Raw genomic sequence first — 15,629 nt, 5'->3', positions numbered from 1 at the left:
TTATGAATAATACAGGGTAGTAAATCTCTAAATTAATGGTTCACTCAAAGCATCATCCCTATTCCACAGGTTTTCAGTGCCCAGAACTATTTTAATGCAGGTTTGTGTGCTATCTTCAGTTTTGAAAAGCAACTATTTTCTGTACAGAAAACCTATATTCTTATTTTCGTTCTGAGCTGTGAAATATCCCTTCAGTTGTTCAAAGCACTAGTCTTGGCTTTTTGGTAGCAATAAGCCTAACCAATCTCACCAAAAAGTCACATTATGCAGCAAGGCTCACACCTGGCAGTATATATGGAAGCCAACACACAAAGAAATGCAAAGAAATTTGGGCAGAAAGCAGAGAAATACTCAGGCTGGCACAGGAATCAGTACTTTATGACTTTATTAATCCAGCAGTGACCATATGAAATCTAATTATATACCTTCACTGGCTCCTTCAGGCAATGTGGTTCTGCACAGACCCATATTCAATTCTCATTAAATCCACAGCTCAACACCTATTTTGGCCATGAACAAAGGGTAGCAGTGATACCCCCATTTTCTGGTTGTGAATTCCAGTTGTGGATTCTGGTTATACAAGCAGCTGACTTTATCATGATTTACCAAAGTGGAATGTCTTGCTCTTATTGCTTCCCTGCTCTTCTTTCTCTGCCCCTCTTCAGTGCCCAGCTATGTGACACCACTTCTTTTGTATTAGCTCTGGCAAACTCCTACTAAAATTAAATTCCAAATGAGCATTAGGACTTCTAAAACCTGAAAATGTGCACATGAAGAATTCTGCCAAGCAAGTCCTTGCCAGGAAGGTGGAAATTCAGCTGTCTAAAATAAGTGTCTAGCGCCATTTGAGGAGCCTAAGTACGGTCTCTGGAAGGGCAGGCATCCCCACATGTCCCCATCCATACCTGCCAACTCCACACAAATGTCTTGGCTGCCCCAGGGTTTCTCAAAGGGCACCAGACATATGTGCTAAAGCAGATTAATCCCACCCAGAGCGTGTATGCAATTAAGAACAACTTCCTTTAAGTAGGATCTGTAATAAAAAAGGTAGCTATTGTTAAGTATTAATTTTATCCCATAAAAAGCTCTAGAAAGGATGCTGCCCTAAGTTTGTGCTTAAAAAACTCCACAATTTTTATCTATCTAAGCACATTCATGACTTTTTAGGTTTGTATTTTCTGTCAATAGCCCTGAAAACTACGACTCCTACAATGAAGATTGCATTGCATAAGAAGACAGAGCCCTTGGTAATAGCCAGTGTTAATTTAGGATGGTGACACACTACACAGTTATGTGAAATGAGCACAAGAAACAGAGAGCATGAGATTATTATAGCCCTGTGCCTCATATGGTAACTTCAGGTACAGAACTAATGATACCAGAAAAGACAGCCTAGAAACTTCTGCTGCGCATCTGGGTCTGAGGAATAAATGGGAATTTCTGACAATTTCTAAGGAAGCATATGCACTCCTGCCCATTTTTACCTGTTCATAAAAGTTAAAACCATTCTTCTTGATTTGTATTGCTTTGTCCTTGCACTTACAATCACTACTTCACGCTTAGCAAAGGTGAGATTCACCACTTTCCGTTTTATAGTGAAAAGTACTGTATAAGGAGGTAAATCCTTTACACCAGAGGGATGTAGAGGAACAGGAGGCAGGAGGACAGGTTGTAGAATTGATTTTCACCCAGATAAATGAGAAACAAAAGCTACAACAGCTGCAGAAGCAGACTGTATCAGACCATATCACCACCCTTCCAGCCCAGAGGACTCCCAAGTGCAAAGCAAAATGTGGTGATCTGGTGCTCTGTGTTACAGCTCACCATGAGTGTGGTGAGAGAAAAAGGCTGAAAACACACAGGGCTGTATCTTGCAAGGGACTTAAGTATTGCTGTTTACTATTATGAAGAGTTGCCACTGTTATTAGACAAATCATAGAAAATAAGGCCAAAAGAGTTCAGATATACTCAATTTCCTTCCTCTTCCATGCCGTGACTTTTCTTGCACAAATTCCAGTTCAAGGATACACATGCCCTTGATACATGCAACCAACACATTTCAAAGCCATCAGGGGCTAAGGCTGAAGCCTGTCCACTTTATGCTACCTTTCCAACTTCCACCTGTTTGTCCAGCTGATTTATTGGTACAAGTGTTTTGCCCTCAGGTGAAAAGCCTCTCCTGCTTGTTGCTTCAAAATTTAGTATATGGGCAAAACAGTTTCATCATTCATAATAAATTTGAAAAGAAAGTAAGCCAAGGGACAGCTGCTTAAGTCACCTGGATTCTAAGCATAGACATGAAAGCAAGGTCTAATTATATCCTACTTTCTTTCTAGAGTTTCGGGAAATGTGATGATGTTTTGGGCAGCAAAGGGAACTAGTTTTACATGAGCAGCACACACATACATACGTTTCAACCACTGTTCCTCAAGTAGCCTCATCATGTCAGCTCAGTCCTGTATTTTCTATTAAGATCTTTAATTCATTAAGAAGGTCTCACCTCCCACTTTGGAGAAGCTTTGTTTCCACTGATGCAACACCTATGAAGAACAAGCAGTATATGCTGTGAAGTGTAAGTGAGAAAGGCCTCTTACTGGATATTTGACTCATTTTGCAATAATCTCCAGCCAGCCCTCGTACTACTGAGACAGCAGAACATTTGATTTGAGACATAATAAGAGTCAGAAACAGCACGTGTTTCTAGAATTTCAAAGAGTCCATGTTTTAACACATACCAGGCTTATTACCTCTCTTGACAGTCTCCAGGTGAGCATGAGAAGTCCTCCTAAAATTAGGGTCTCCAGTGTCTCTAAAATCTTAACAAGTGAAAACACGCTGGATTTGTGTGACATTACTTTGGTCATGCTGGTACACACAAATCCAGTGAAGCAGACTAAAGTTAGATTCCCGTACGTCTTGTCCAAGGCACAGCCATGTAATTCACCAGTGCAGATCAGGGAAGCAGCATAAAGATAAAGCTGGTGTAGTGCATATTTAGTGAGTAACATCTTCTGTATGCTTTGTCAAATGTTCTACAGCGGGGAAAATTATTTCCGTGCTTGGTCTAGTATTGTAAGTCCTGTTAAACAACTATAAATGCTTCATTAGGGCTTATTTCCCAATCATCTGTGACCCTATTCAAAATTGCTCCAAATCAAACCATGCTATTAGAGAAATCATTTGTGCAGTGTGATAAATCATCGCCTTTTTGCAGTCCCTTTGCACAGGTAAAAACAACAAAGAGAGGTAAGCATCTACTGAGAACTGCACTGAATGCTTGAGTCCTTTAGAAGGGACAAAATGTGAGTACATCGAGATGGTGCCTCACTCCAAGAACTGATAAAAGCCTTTTTCAAAATGCATTTCCTCCATTATTCCCCAAGGATGAATCTCCATGTGGCATGTTTTGCAACTGGTGTTTTGCAGTTATCTAACTTACTCCTCACTTCTGACAGATGCCAAAGTACTTCCACCATCACCTCCCATTCAGTCTGTCCACCCCCAGCCCAACCAACAGAAACTGGCAGAGGTCAGTCCACCCATCTCACCAGGCAGTAGCTGCCAGAGTCCTGCCTGATACCTCATTGTTAGAATAAGACACTCTTGGACAAAAGACGCTACTAAGAAATGCAAACTTTTTAAAGGTAAGATCCATTCCAGACACTGGAAACAACTGAGACTGTATATAAGAATGTAATTTCTATGCCTTCCTGTGATCCTGGCCTTCAGTGAACGGAAACAGGATTTTCTTGGATCTAAATTAAAAGAAATAGATGAGCTCTGCTTAGTACAAAATGATGTAATTGTAGATATTTACACTTTGCTTACAAATAGTTCTCAGTATCAGGAGACAAAGGAAGTTTCAGTTCTTAGCACTAAAAACTTCCTCTTTTATCTCTGCTAATGCAGTATTCATTATCTTAGGAAGAGGAATTTGAAAAATCATATATTTAACAGAACTTGTCACAACTGAGCAAAAAGCTGATCTTTGAGTGCTACCAAAGTGTAAGTAAATGTAATGCAACAGCTGAAGAACACTTGATCTCAGTACACTTCAAAAAAACAGGCAAGAGTCAAGAGTCAAGCAGAAGGTGCATAATGCCCTGTCCCTATCATCATACCAAATCATTTGAATATGTTAATTTTGAAATTTTCTGAAAGTTTTCCTTTTCCTTCATTGTTGATAGGCCATTAATTGAAGAACTGAGAAGAAGCAGAAAAGTTGGGTAAATAAAGTTGTGTTAGTTGAGTTGCACTCTCTTCCAAAATACAGTGTGACACTATTCTGCTCTCAGGTGTGTCAAAATGTCCAAACTAGGAAAACTACTTGTTATTAATATAATCAAACTAATAAATTATCTTTTGCAACTCCAAATTATTTCTCCAGACATTCATTTCAAGCATGTTTCCTTGTTTCCCTGGAAACTGAGAAATGAAGAAACCAAATAAATCCAAACTGCTCTTGCATATCACTCTGTCAGTGTACAAAATTCCTTCTCATTAAAAGTTGTGCTATAAAATTTCTGTTACATGTAGCTTCCAAATATCTGTTAAGTTATCAAAATAGGCATCTTTAAGACCAAATGATGCAGAGGTCAAACGTTAAAAGCTTCCTACTCTAAAATATACTGAGCTTTAGAGAGCTTCCACACAAATCACGTGATCTTTACGAGTGTGCAGGCCAGCTCATTAAATGACAGCCCAGGTCTCAGTCCTGCAGCCAGCAAGAATGCACACCTTGTGAGTAATCATTTCAGGCTGGAAATTCAGCCTTCAGCATTCTTGTAGGAACACAGGCACTCTAATTTGCTTGCAAGGGACTTAAGTATTGTTATTTACTATTATGAAGAGCTGCCACTGTTATTAGATAAATCATAGAAAATAAGGCCAAAAGAGTTCAGATATACTCCATTTCCTTCCTCTTCCATGCAGTGACCTTTTTTGCACTAATTCCAGTTCAATATTTCCTCCACATCAGTTTGTCTCCTTTACAATGTCCTTCAATTTTCCACTTCATACCCTGGTCCCCACATTCAGCAAACCAATTCTTTTTCCCAGTATAGCCCCCATAATATCTTCATCATCATCTCCCTTCCTGGTTTTCATGGGAGTGGGGGGCACTTGAATGACACACAATTAATGCTGGCCCTTTCCAGTCACTGTCAAACACATCACAACCTGACTATTTCCTATTTTTGTCTGCTTCTAGTGTTTGTCAAATATGGGACACAGAGACACAGGATATAATGTGTTTCACTTTTTAATAAAGTCAAGTATTTCAAAGAGTAATAGATAAATAAAGCATTATGTTGTCGTAGCTCCCTCCTTCTACACCCAAAAGTACAGATGGGACAGAATAGCCTTCTACAGGATGTCACTGGTTCTCAAAACTGTCATTTACAAGCATTAGAAAATCAGATTTTCTCTAACCTGTGGCTTTAAGAGATATCCTAGCTAAATGCAGTTACAAAATCTTGCTGCCCTGAAGACACAGGGGCTCACTCAGTCCTTTATAAATCACAATTTTCCCTCTGTTCCTCTTTTTCCCTTGAATGGCAGAAACTTTGTCCCAGCACTCACAATCACCATCAATCCTATAATGGCTCAGCTGCATTGGTAAGTGTACTCTAGGGAGTCAGCCAAGATTTAATTCATTGCCTTCTAGGAGATGAATATTGTGTAACCTTTAAATTAGGTTACTGTATAACCTCTAAATTCGTGGTTCCCAGTGGCTTTTGCAAGTCATGTATAGAGATTTAACTGGGGTTCTCATGCAACTTTACACCCCTACAAAATTCCAAGATGTTTTCCAAGAGCTTAGTCTCAACCTATAAGATGGCACAGCTTGCAAAGACATTGTAGGTGCTCAAGGTAATGACAATGTTTTCCCTGTATCTCCTCAGAATGCCCTTCCTTTTCTAATGAATTGTTATAAAAGTCAATATCTATAATGAAGATCCTGATTTTTTTTATAAAATAATCCCCAACATACATGTCTGGGTAGATGAGATGCCTCCAGACCAAGACAAACAAGTGACATCATCTGCAGAGTAAGGGGATGCATTGAGGAATACAGTAAAGCTGGTTAATTGGGAAAAGGGAACAGGAAATATGAACCCACAGTAAGGGGAATACAGTTCTCAGGTATAAGTATTTATATGCCCTTTTCCTAGAGAACATCAAAGATGAGCTTTTAGGGAAGGCTGAAGCAGTGAGGTAGCTGATGGTGTAGAAAACACTGTCTGTTACCTCCTCACTCTGAACGCTCTGACATTGACCCAGAACATTTAAGAGCTTGCACTGCAGAATGCTGAGAGCACTAAAAGGCAGGCGGAGGTCTATTACCCCACTCTCCCTTAATGGCTCTGTGCTGCCTGGCAGTAATGCACAGCACAGATGGTGTATGGATGATATAGAGACGATACCTAATTTTTCACCAGCCTGTGACACTGTTAGATACATCCTTTTTGGATAAAGAATTACCATCCATAATTACTGAGATTCACAAAAATTTAGGTCCCACAGAGGTGTCTAACTGTAATATAAATACGCTTTATAATAGACGACAAACTAACATGAGTCATATGTGGTCCAGTTTTAGCCTGGAATAAACCCTAAGTGATGTGGGGCTTATCTGACTATTTTGTTATTCTGTCCTTTTGTCTGTCAGACCATGCCCTTCACAGATTTTGAAGCCTTTGCCAGTTTGACAAGTCAAGTGGAGAACTGGGATACAAATCTCAAAGACACTGTATTTTCTGAAATTTCACAAGAATTCAAAGAGTAGAAGAGACACCTCAATTAGTCTCTTGACTAATATTGCCACTAATTTCATAGTTTTACTTGAGCCTCTTACTAATTTGGAAAGAGTAATGACACATCTCCTGACTGGTGCTCTGCACATGGATGTCAGCCCAGCACGCAGGCAGGAGGAAAAAACTACAGGTGACTTTGGCAGGAGGGAGAGATCCAGAGGACTCAGCAGAAATAAACAGGGAGAACGAACATCCCTCCCTCTCTAGGCAACCAGGCCTCATCAGCTATGCTGCTTGACGAACAGCGTGTTCCTTGCAGGAAAAAGACACCAATCTGCTTTTACAAGCCTATCTGCCCAAAGCTGAGTAGACGTTGGTATCTATCTTAGTATTTACAGCTGACAAACTTTTTACTTCCCAAGCAAACAAATTCACCTTTATAAGAACAACCTTCTCATACCTGTCTGTATTCCTACCGCTTACAAATGATCTAAAGCAACATGAACAGGTTTAAGTCTTTCCTTGTTGACTCCTTTCACACATATTGTCACCTTTTAAGTTATCTGACACCGCAGACTTAAAACCCCATCCTTCACCATCCCCTCGACGAGCAGATAATGGAGCGCTGTTCCCCCCGGGATGCCTCTCAGCAGTGGCACCGAGTTCCTGCTCCTCCCGATCACAGCGCAGAGCACTCACTGCACCTTCTCATTTTTTTTTGGACTTCACTTAACCCTTTCCGCCTTATTTTAGACCCGCTCCCCGACCACGACTTCAGTTTAAGACCTCCCTGCTGTCAGGCACTACCGGCACTGCCGCTTTCCTGAAAGTCCCCCATTCTACACCCTTTTTTCTATTTCGCACATCGAGGATCTCTCCTTATGAGCGGGGTTATCTGACCCGGCACACTTGCTGCGGAGAGCGGCGCCGGGATCGTGTGACACAGAGGGAACCCGCCCGGCCTGCAGCCGCTACCGGCGCTGCCAGCCGGGCTCCACAACCCCACCGCCGGGCTCCTGCCACCTCCTCCCGAGAGAGCGGCGTGATCCCGGCCGGCTCTCCCGGGAAAGCTGCCTCGCTTTCCTGCCGCGACGCCCAGGTCGCTCCGTGTCTCCACGAGGGGCAGGAGGCGGCCCCGCCCGCCATGCCTGCCCGCTCCCGGCACGGCACAGCCCGGCACGGCCCACCGCCCCCCTCGCCTCTCGGGGCGTCCCGGCGGGGAGGAGCCCAGGGAGCTCCGGGCGGGGCGGCGCGATCTCGCCGCTGGCTGGGACTGCCCGGAGCCGCCTCCGCTGTCCCCATCTTGCCCCGCTCCCCCCGCGGCGGCGGCGGCGGCAGGACCAGGTGAGAGCGGGGCGGTGCCCGGCTCCGCTGGGGGAGGGCCTGGCCGGTGGCGGCGGCTCCCGGTGGCGAAGGAGGGGCCGGGCGGAGGGAGGTCGGGCGGAGGGAGGCTGGGCTCAACTTGACAGGAGGGAGGGAGCGAGGGCAGGAGGCGCCGGTGGCTGCGCTCGCCGGGCGCGGGTGAGTGAGCGGGCGGGCGGCGGCGCGGGGAGGGCGGCGGAGCGCGTCCCGGCGCGTCCCGGCGGATGGCGGGCGGCCGGAGCGGGGAGGCGGCGCTCGGCCGCGCCCGGCGGACGAGGAGGGAGAGAGGCGGGGACACCGGGCGGTCCCCGGCTCCGCTCCGGGGGCTCGCGGCGGCGGCGTCTCTTCCCTCGCGGTGGCTCGGAGAAAAGTTTCGGGGATGCCGGTGACGGAGGGGCTCCCCCTTCCCCTCCGCCTCCTCCTCGGAGCCCGGTCGCCAGCCGGCGGCCGCCCGCCTTGACGCCGCCGTCGCTTAGCGCCCGATCGCAGACAAAGCCGCCTCCCCACCTGCAGCCCCGGCCCCCTCCCCGCCCGAGGCGGCCCCGGGGACCGAGGACCGGGCCGGCTGCCCTGCCGGGGACGGGCATGGGGAGCGACACTGGCCCGCCGAGCGCCAGCAAACTTATTTTTAGATGTGCTTCCCATCACAATGCGTCTTAAAAATAGCACGGTTCTTATTTAAGGAGGGGGAAAGAAACTGGTTCTGGAGGCCTCGTGGTGGGTTTTTTTTTTAAGCCTTTTTTTTTTAGAGAGAAAAAAAATGTTTCAGGGATATAGGCAGCTGTGGGCCGGTTAATATCCACAGGTGCACACAGGATGCTTTTACTACGTCTTCATTAAGGTCACCTCTGAAGCATGTGAACAAAGGTACTCATGGCGTTGTCCTCTGCAGTGTGTCTTCGGTGTGAGACGCGAGGTCTGATGTATGTGCACACCTGATTCATGCAGTACTTCCTACAGGGTCACTCGAGCTCTTTGAGCTGTCGTTTCCTTCGTTTGCTGTCCTTTCACTCCTCTCCAAACGCCTGCAACATGTGGGTGATGCAGGCTGAAGGAGTGATAACAGCCTGCGAGGATCAGAGCTGTTTATTACTTTGTAAATGAATATTTTGCTTTTGTTTTAGCTACTGTATCTTAGCAGCCTCCGGTGACGGAACGACCATAAAATAAATGGGTCTTATTGTGCCAAATGTGTATTATTACATCATTTGTATCAATGATCTTGTCATGATTGCCTGCAAAACAGAGTTCTGATTTTTATTTTGAAGCCACTGCAAATAATTTGGATACTTATGTAAAATGAAGTGTAAATGAAAATGGAAAAGTATACCTCCAATAAGGAAAGGACTTTAGGGAAAAAAAAAAGGACTGAACTGTAGAGTATTTTAAATTGCAAAGGACCTCTGGATGTTACCTAGTTCTGCCTCCACACTCAAAGCAAGTCCGGTTGGGTAATGTTGCTCAGACTTTGTCCACGTGAGTTTTGAGTATTTCCAGGAATGGAGGTTGCGCAGTCTCTGTGATTGTGGTGGTGCCAGTGTCTGACCACCTTTGGGGTGAATTTTTTGTTTGTTAATCTATTGTTAATTTCCTGTGTTGCGATTTGTTTATGTTTTTCTTATCCTGTTACTGTGCATGCATGGGTGACCATAGTCATGTACATCTGTAGTTCTAGAAACTAGCAGAAACCATGCTAGTGTTTTGAACCAAAGAACTGATCATTTCATGATGTCATTTTAAGTATAATAGCTAGATTTTATTATTTTAAATTGAAAATGCATTAATCCCAAACATTTACTTAACATTTCCTATTCATTTAAATGTGGTTAATAGCAGATTAGCATATTAATCTGAAATGCATAAGCACCTGATGAAAACTGTTGGTGTTTCCCTTAAATAAATATCTCAAATAATTTACCCATCTCTGTCCATTGGTCTTGTGTTCCTTAACCTGAATTTGAGACAGTTTGCTCCCAATTTTTCTAGAGTCCTCTCAGCATCAACAGTGTCATATATAGTCTCTTAGAATGACAGAGAGTCTACTCATTTTAATAGAAGGAAAGCTTTTTGGCTTTAGTCTTGAAATAATTTTACTCAGGAAGGGATGTGCCTTGAACAATACAGTACAACCTGTCATTACTGAGAAGTTGCCTTTGTACTATATAGGCGTTGTTTAATGCTCTGGAGTTGGTTGATATTTATGATGCTCTTGATGTGGTAAATGATGTGGGCACCTTTTTTTTTGTCCAGCAGAAAAATTTAAAAAAGCTTCTGGGCTTTGCAGAATAAAAACATGCTTGTTCTCCACCATGGCATAAGGCTGTCAAAATTATTTGCTTCTAAATTTGTGTAAATTCTTGGGTGTTGCTGATAATACCTCAAAAGCAGGGGAGTATATTTGTAATGTGACTTATAGCATGTCACTTCTGGACATGTCTGGATAGAATTTCATAACATTGGTATGATGCTGCTTAATAGCACATACTTCTGAATAACTTATGCTTTCCATTAGAGCCATATCAAATAATTTATTAGAAGCTGTTTGAATGACTGTCTGCACTGAATTTGATGATATTTAGAATCATTTGATAAATAATTTAACTCACATGTCCAGATAGCAGCTGCCTTTCTATAATGACGGGAACACTCATTGGCTTGTATTAATTGTAGTGAGCTTCCACTCAGGAAGAAATCGAATCTGTGGGTTGGTTTTTTTGTGGTGTTGTTTCATATTATTTTATTTAGTCCTGTAATGACTGTGTGAGTCTTAGATACTCTGTACATTTATAAATCTCTTCTGCAAGCTTACTAAATTCTAGATTATGTATTCAAGATTTTAAATTTTATCACCACTAATATTTTAGGTCTTTTAAAATGGTATTTTCCATTTCAAAAGTGGACTGCTTAGTCTGTTTTTCCCAGCCTGTATTAATCTCCTGCTAGCATGTAATTATGGTTGGTTAAATAAATAAATAAATGACATATTATACTTCCACAAAATAAAACTTTTTTTGGTGGTATAAAGGCTGTATTTTCTTTGACAGTATTTGAGGGTGATTTGCATAGTTGGAAAAACATTTTATCTTGGACTGTTAAGATTAAAGTCTTGGAAGAGGTGATCATCGGGATAGCAGTGATTCGTATAATAAATTTCGGTTTGAATTTGGTCAACAGCATAAAATTGTGAATGCTCTTGTTAGACTTACAAATGGTTTGCTTATTGTGGTGCATACAGAAAGGCCATCAGTAGCTTTAACTTTATTGTTACAGGACAGAATTTCATAATGCAGCTCATATGCTTTCAGTTTTATGGCCCGGAGGACTGAATGTTGGAATGGCTGTGCTAAATTAAACCTGGGGTCTGTGACAATGACTAATAAAACATGCTTCAGAGGGAATTGTGAGAACAAATGTGAGGTAATTTGCATCCCGTGCTCAGGGTGAATCTGATGCTTTGTAGTTTGGAATTGGCTTAAAACCTGAATAATGTTTAATAGCCTCTTCAGATGTTATTATGCATAATTGTGATAATTTTGGGCATACTTGTTGCTGATAAAAGTAACCAGTCTAGATCTGTGGCTAATTTGAGGGGCAGATAGTTTATGCTGGTGTTTTATTCACTTGCTTGTTGCCAAACTGTTTCCAGAGTCAGGCCAAATTCACTCTAGTATTTTCCACCAGATTCAATGATTGGGGTTAATGTGACATTTGGGAAAAAGAGGTTCTTCTGCCCACAAAGTTTATTGTTTGAACTGTAGTAGTGACAACTCGTCTTGGTATGAGACCTGCACAGTTGCAGATTGCTTTTTCTATTTGTGTTGGGACAAGGTCTGGAACAGAAACTGTTTCTCAGAGAATCACATTATCACCAGTTTGTAGGAAGGTCTGGGGGTGCATATCTCTCAGCTTCTCTTGTGGAATTGGCATAGAGACTGTGCCTGTACTTGCTAATTAGGTCTTTTATTTTGGACTTGGAAAACTTGTTGGAACTTGTGTTCCAACAGTTGTCCTAGTGAGTGTTCAAGTATTTTACATATAAACAGCATCTACAAAAAAGCCTGAAATTACCCTGATACATACTTACTTGAGTCTCCTGAGCTATGGGCTTGACTTAAAAGTGGGGGTAAAAAACCATTGTTATAGTACAGTCTGTTCCTGAATATTGTTTAATTCCCCTGTGATATCATCTTGAATGTAGGATGCTTATCATCTCTCAGTTATTCTAAGCAATTGCTTCTGAATACTGTTAGATTCTTGATGTTGATGGCTTCTGGTAAGAATAAGTTATGCGCTGTATGTAAGTTCATTGTGTGGTGTAATGGGACCAGTCAGTATTAGTCAGTGAATACCTGTGAGTCTAAGTATAAATTTCATTATGTTATTGATTAGGAATTTTTTCTGACTTTTCTGAACTTTATAGATTTCACATGCAGCCCCACGGAGGGTTTTGAAACGGTGAAATTAGGCAGTTCCTACCATGAGCTCCTGACAGGCTCCATACTATGTTTGAGGACTTACATGTTGGAACTTTGATTTAAATTGCAGATAGTGCTGTTCCAAATCAGTGTTGCCTCAGCTTCTGTGTGTGGTGGATGGCTTTACATCTCTCTCTTCCATGAAGAAATCCATTATTTGCATGTATACACCAAACTGGCCCTGAAAGGAGTGCTGTTGCTCCTGCTCGAGGGTTATCTTTCCCAGACTAGAAGTCAGTAGGCTGCTGTGTTAATCCCATGACAACTCCACCAGTTTAAGTGGTCGGTCACTAATGTCTGTATTAATGCATGATCCAAACCTGTTTTTCACAAAATGCTTTGTGTTTGCAACACGACCACACATTGTTCTCATCAGTGCTGGCATCACTGCTGCAAGCACGAGACTGCTATAGGTGGCAGTGTCAGGCTGAATAAACGATGGGAGAATTTCTGGTGACTGCAGTCACAGGAGCTGAGAACTAAATTTAAAACCTAGATTCCTGTACCTAGTAATTGAAGTTTATTTCCCAAAATAACATTGGTAAAAATCATAGCGTTCCTTGACTTAATGTTGTATTATCCATGTCAACCAAGAAATGTCCTTAAATGCTTTAGGCAAATGTCTAAAAGGGGGGTTAAAAATGTAGTAGGTGTTTACTGTCATATTTAGGACTTAATTCTTGGAAATTTGTGCTTCAGAAAAAAAGATTCTCATAAACCTCTTACCATATTTTTAAATGAGCTGCAAAAAAAAGTGATATTACAAATAGTATTACTAATGTCTATAAAATATTAGCCCATGCTTCATGGTAGAGCTTTTTGTTTTCTTTCAGTTATGTAAGAGCACAGGTAATTAGAGTGCTTTGAAAGGAGTTCAAATACAAGTGTCAGTCGTCATTGTAAATGAGTGATTGTTAGGATGTAGATTTATTTTATTCTTTTCATCATAATGTGTGGTTTGTCTTGGAGCAGCAATTGCAAAACTTTCCTACCAGGTCGTGACAGAGCATATAAATTAGGCATGGGATTGCAAACTGGAGCACCTCACTGGAGTAGGACTGGAACTTCTCAGGATGCCCCATATGTAAGGGAGTGGAGGACATTTAGCAGTGCTATAGGATATTGCTGTCTTCTAAGTTAAATAATAGGTGTGTTCTTATTTAGAGAGAAATAGGTTCTTTGCACAATAGATCACTGAAAAAGAATCTGTATCTCAACTTGTGGAAGGCTTTATTTGGAAACAGAACACCTCTATTTGTTCCCTGCAGGATTTTCACTGTGATCATTTTATGTGTACCTGACAAGCTGTATAAAAACAATGCAGTGACGTTTGGGTTTGTCTTTTTTAACTTGATGAAAACAGCTACCACATCCTTAACATTCTCTTTCAGATGTCTTTACTAAAAATCTAATTCCATGCAAAAGCAAAAATATTTTGAATAGATGCTATTGTTCTTTGGAAAAAGTACTGCATACTTGTGTACTTAGCATAAGGAAGATACAAACTGGTGCTTTCAGAAAGCGAGCTAAATTTCTCCTATGGTAGAAACAGGCTTACTTGTTGTGACTGACAACCTTAGTGTTGCTAGGCAAGAGCATGACTTTAACCTCTGTGTGTGTGATGAAATACCACAAATGATGCTGTAGTTAATGTTGGCACTGAGGGGGAAATGACAGACAACAGGTAACATAATTGTTTTTAATTGTACTATAGCTGCATGGACTTCTCCTGAGTTGGTGATTCCATACATTGCTGTTTAAAAGGCAGTTTTAACAGACTTTACTGAATTCATCAGTCTCACTTTTTTTTTCTTTTCCACAGCATGGTGAGGTTTGAAATTAGTTAGAAGGAAAGCTGTACGCTTAAAATTTGTCCAGAAATTACTGAATGGATCTGGTTAGTCTACAGATGCACTTTCAACTTGGCTATTATTAAATTAATATTTTCAGTATCTTAAAATTCTTCATCTTATATACATACAAAGTTGTATGCATTGCTTGTTAGGGATATTTGTAGCAATAGGTGTTCTGAGAGAGGGGTTGTTTTGGCTAGTAGTAGTTTCATTAGATGACCTCTATTAGAAGATTGAAAATTAAAAATAAAATAACATGATTTGCAACTTTCAAATTATATTTGCCTATTTCTTCTGTCTCCTGATTAAATGTGATCACTGTTAACAGCAAGCATGCCCTCCTGTGAAGTCTGGAGTTAGTAAAGCTCATTTTCTTAAGAATTTGTGTCTTGTGGTTCCTCTGGTGGTTATGATCAATGTTTTTATTATGTTGAAGGCATGGTAAGGTTTCTCTCCGTGTGGACTCTGCTAATGTGGAATACGATGTGAATCCATACTGCAGCCTTCATCTCATTCAGGGCGTCTATTGGAGCTGTTTGTCAGAAGCTTGTTCTTTACTTGGCCATCTGTTTCTGTAAAGCATGTAGCAATTTAACTACCTTAGGGGTTGCTATCCTGTCAAAAAACAGTAATATCTGTCAAGTGGTTCAAAACTATTGGGAGGGGAGGAGAGAGATGTTCAAAGACCTTGTGATCACATAAGCTTCTTAGCTTTAGCAAAGCAGACCTGAAATCTGTATTTTAATTATTCTGCAGCACTTGGGATTTTGATGCTGTCCTTAAAGAGATATATCCCCAAAAAGAAATTATTTGTGCATGAAAAGTTTAAAACATGTGCTGAAACCAGATAATATTTCTTGTAATGCCTAGTGTCAATAGGGCACTTCTAAAAATACTGGCTTATTTTTAATAAGTGTCAGACCCGCATTTTTTTCCCCTGTAAATTCTAAGATTTCATGGATATTTTGTAAGCAGTAATAGCTACAATTCATTCAGGCAAGACATTTTGATGAGTGTTTGTTTTACTTAATGTCCTTTACTTGATATCCTTACTATCCTGAATGTCTGTAAGAGTTTGTACAAGGAGTGCAGAGTCACATGTAGGATTAGGTCACCTGTAAAGAAGAGTAGCTTTAACATATACTGTAAATATAAGGCTTCTGCTTCCTCTACTAGAAATACTT

The 15,629-nt window shown here is 41.5% G+C and overlaps 1 protein-coding gene across 2 annotated transcripts in view; it reads left to right on the top strand.

Annotated features, from left to right (window-relative positions):
* The first annotated feature begins 8,030 nt into the window (after positions 1–8,030).
* Positions 8,031–15,629, top strand: part of FRY (FRY microtubule binding protein) — a 227,936-nt gene continuing 220,337 nt past the window's right edge. The window contains exon 1 of one of the 2 annotated variants that reach the window (XM_069012422.1): positions 8,031–8,099. The gene's annotated coding sequence lies outside the window, so the exon portion shown is untranslated. Of the gene's footprint in view, positions 8,100–8,234; positions 8,277–15,629 lie in introns of those variants that run through there. The other variant, XM_069012413.1, reaches the window with a different exon arrangement.

The sequence above is a fragment of the Aphelocoma coerulescens genome, chromosome 1, assembly GCF_041296385.1.
Source record: "Aphelocoma coerulescens isolate FSJ_1873_10779 chromosome 1, UR_Acoe_1.0, whole genome shotgun sequence".
In the NCBI taxonomy this organism is placed as follows: Eukaryota; Metazoa; Chordata; class Aves; order Passeriformes; family Corvidae; genus Aphelocoma; species Aphelocoma coerulescens.
Note: the sequence above shows the minus strand (reverse complement) of the source record. Positions and strands in the feature narration are given on the sequence as shown.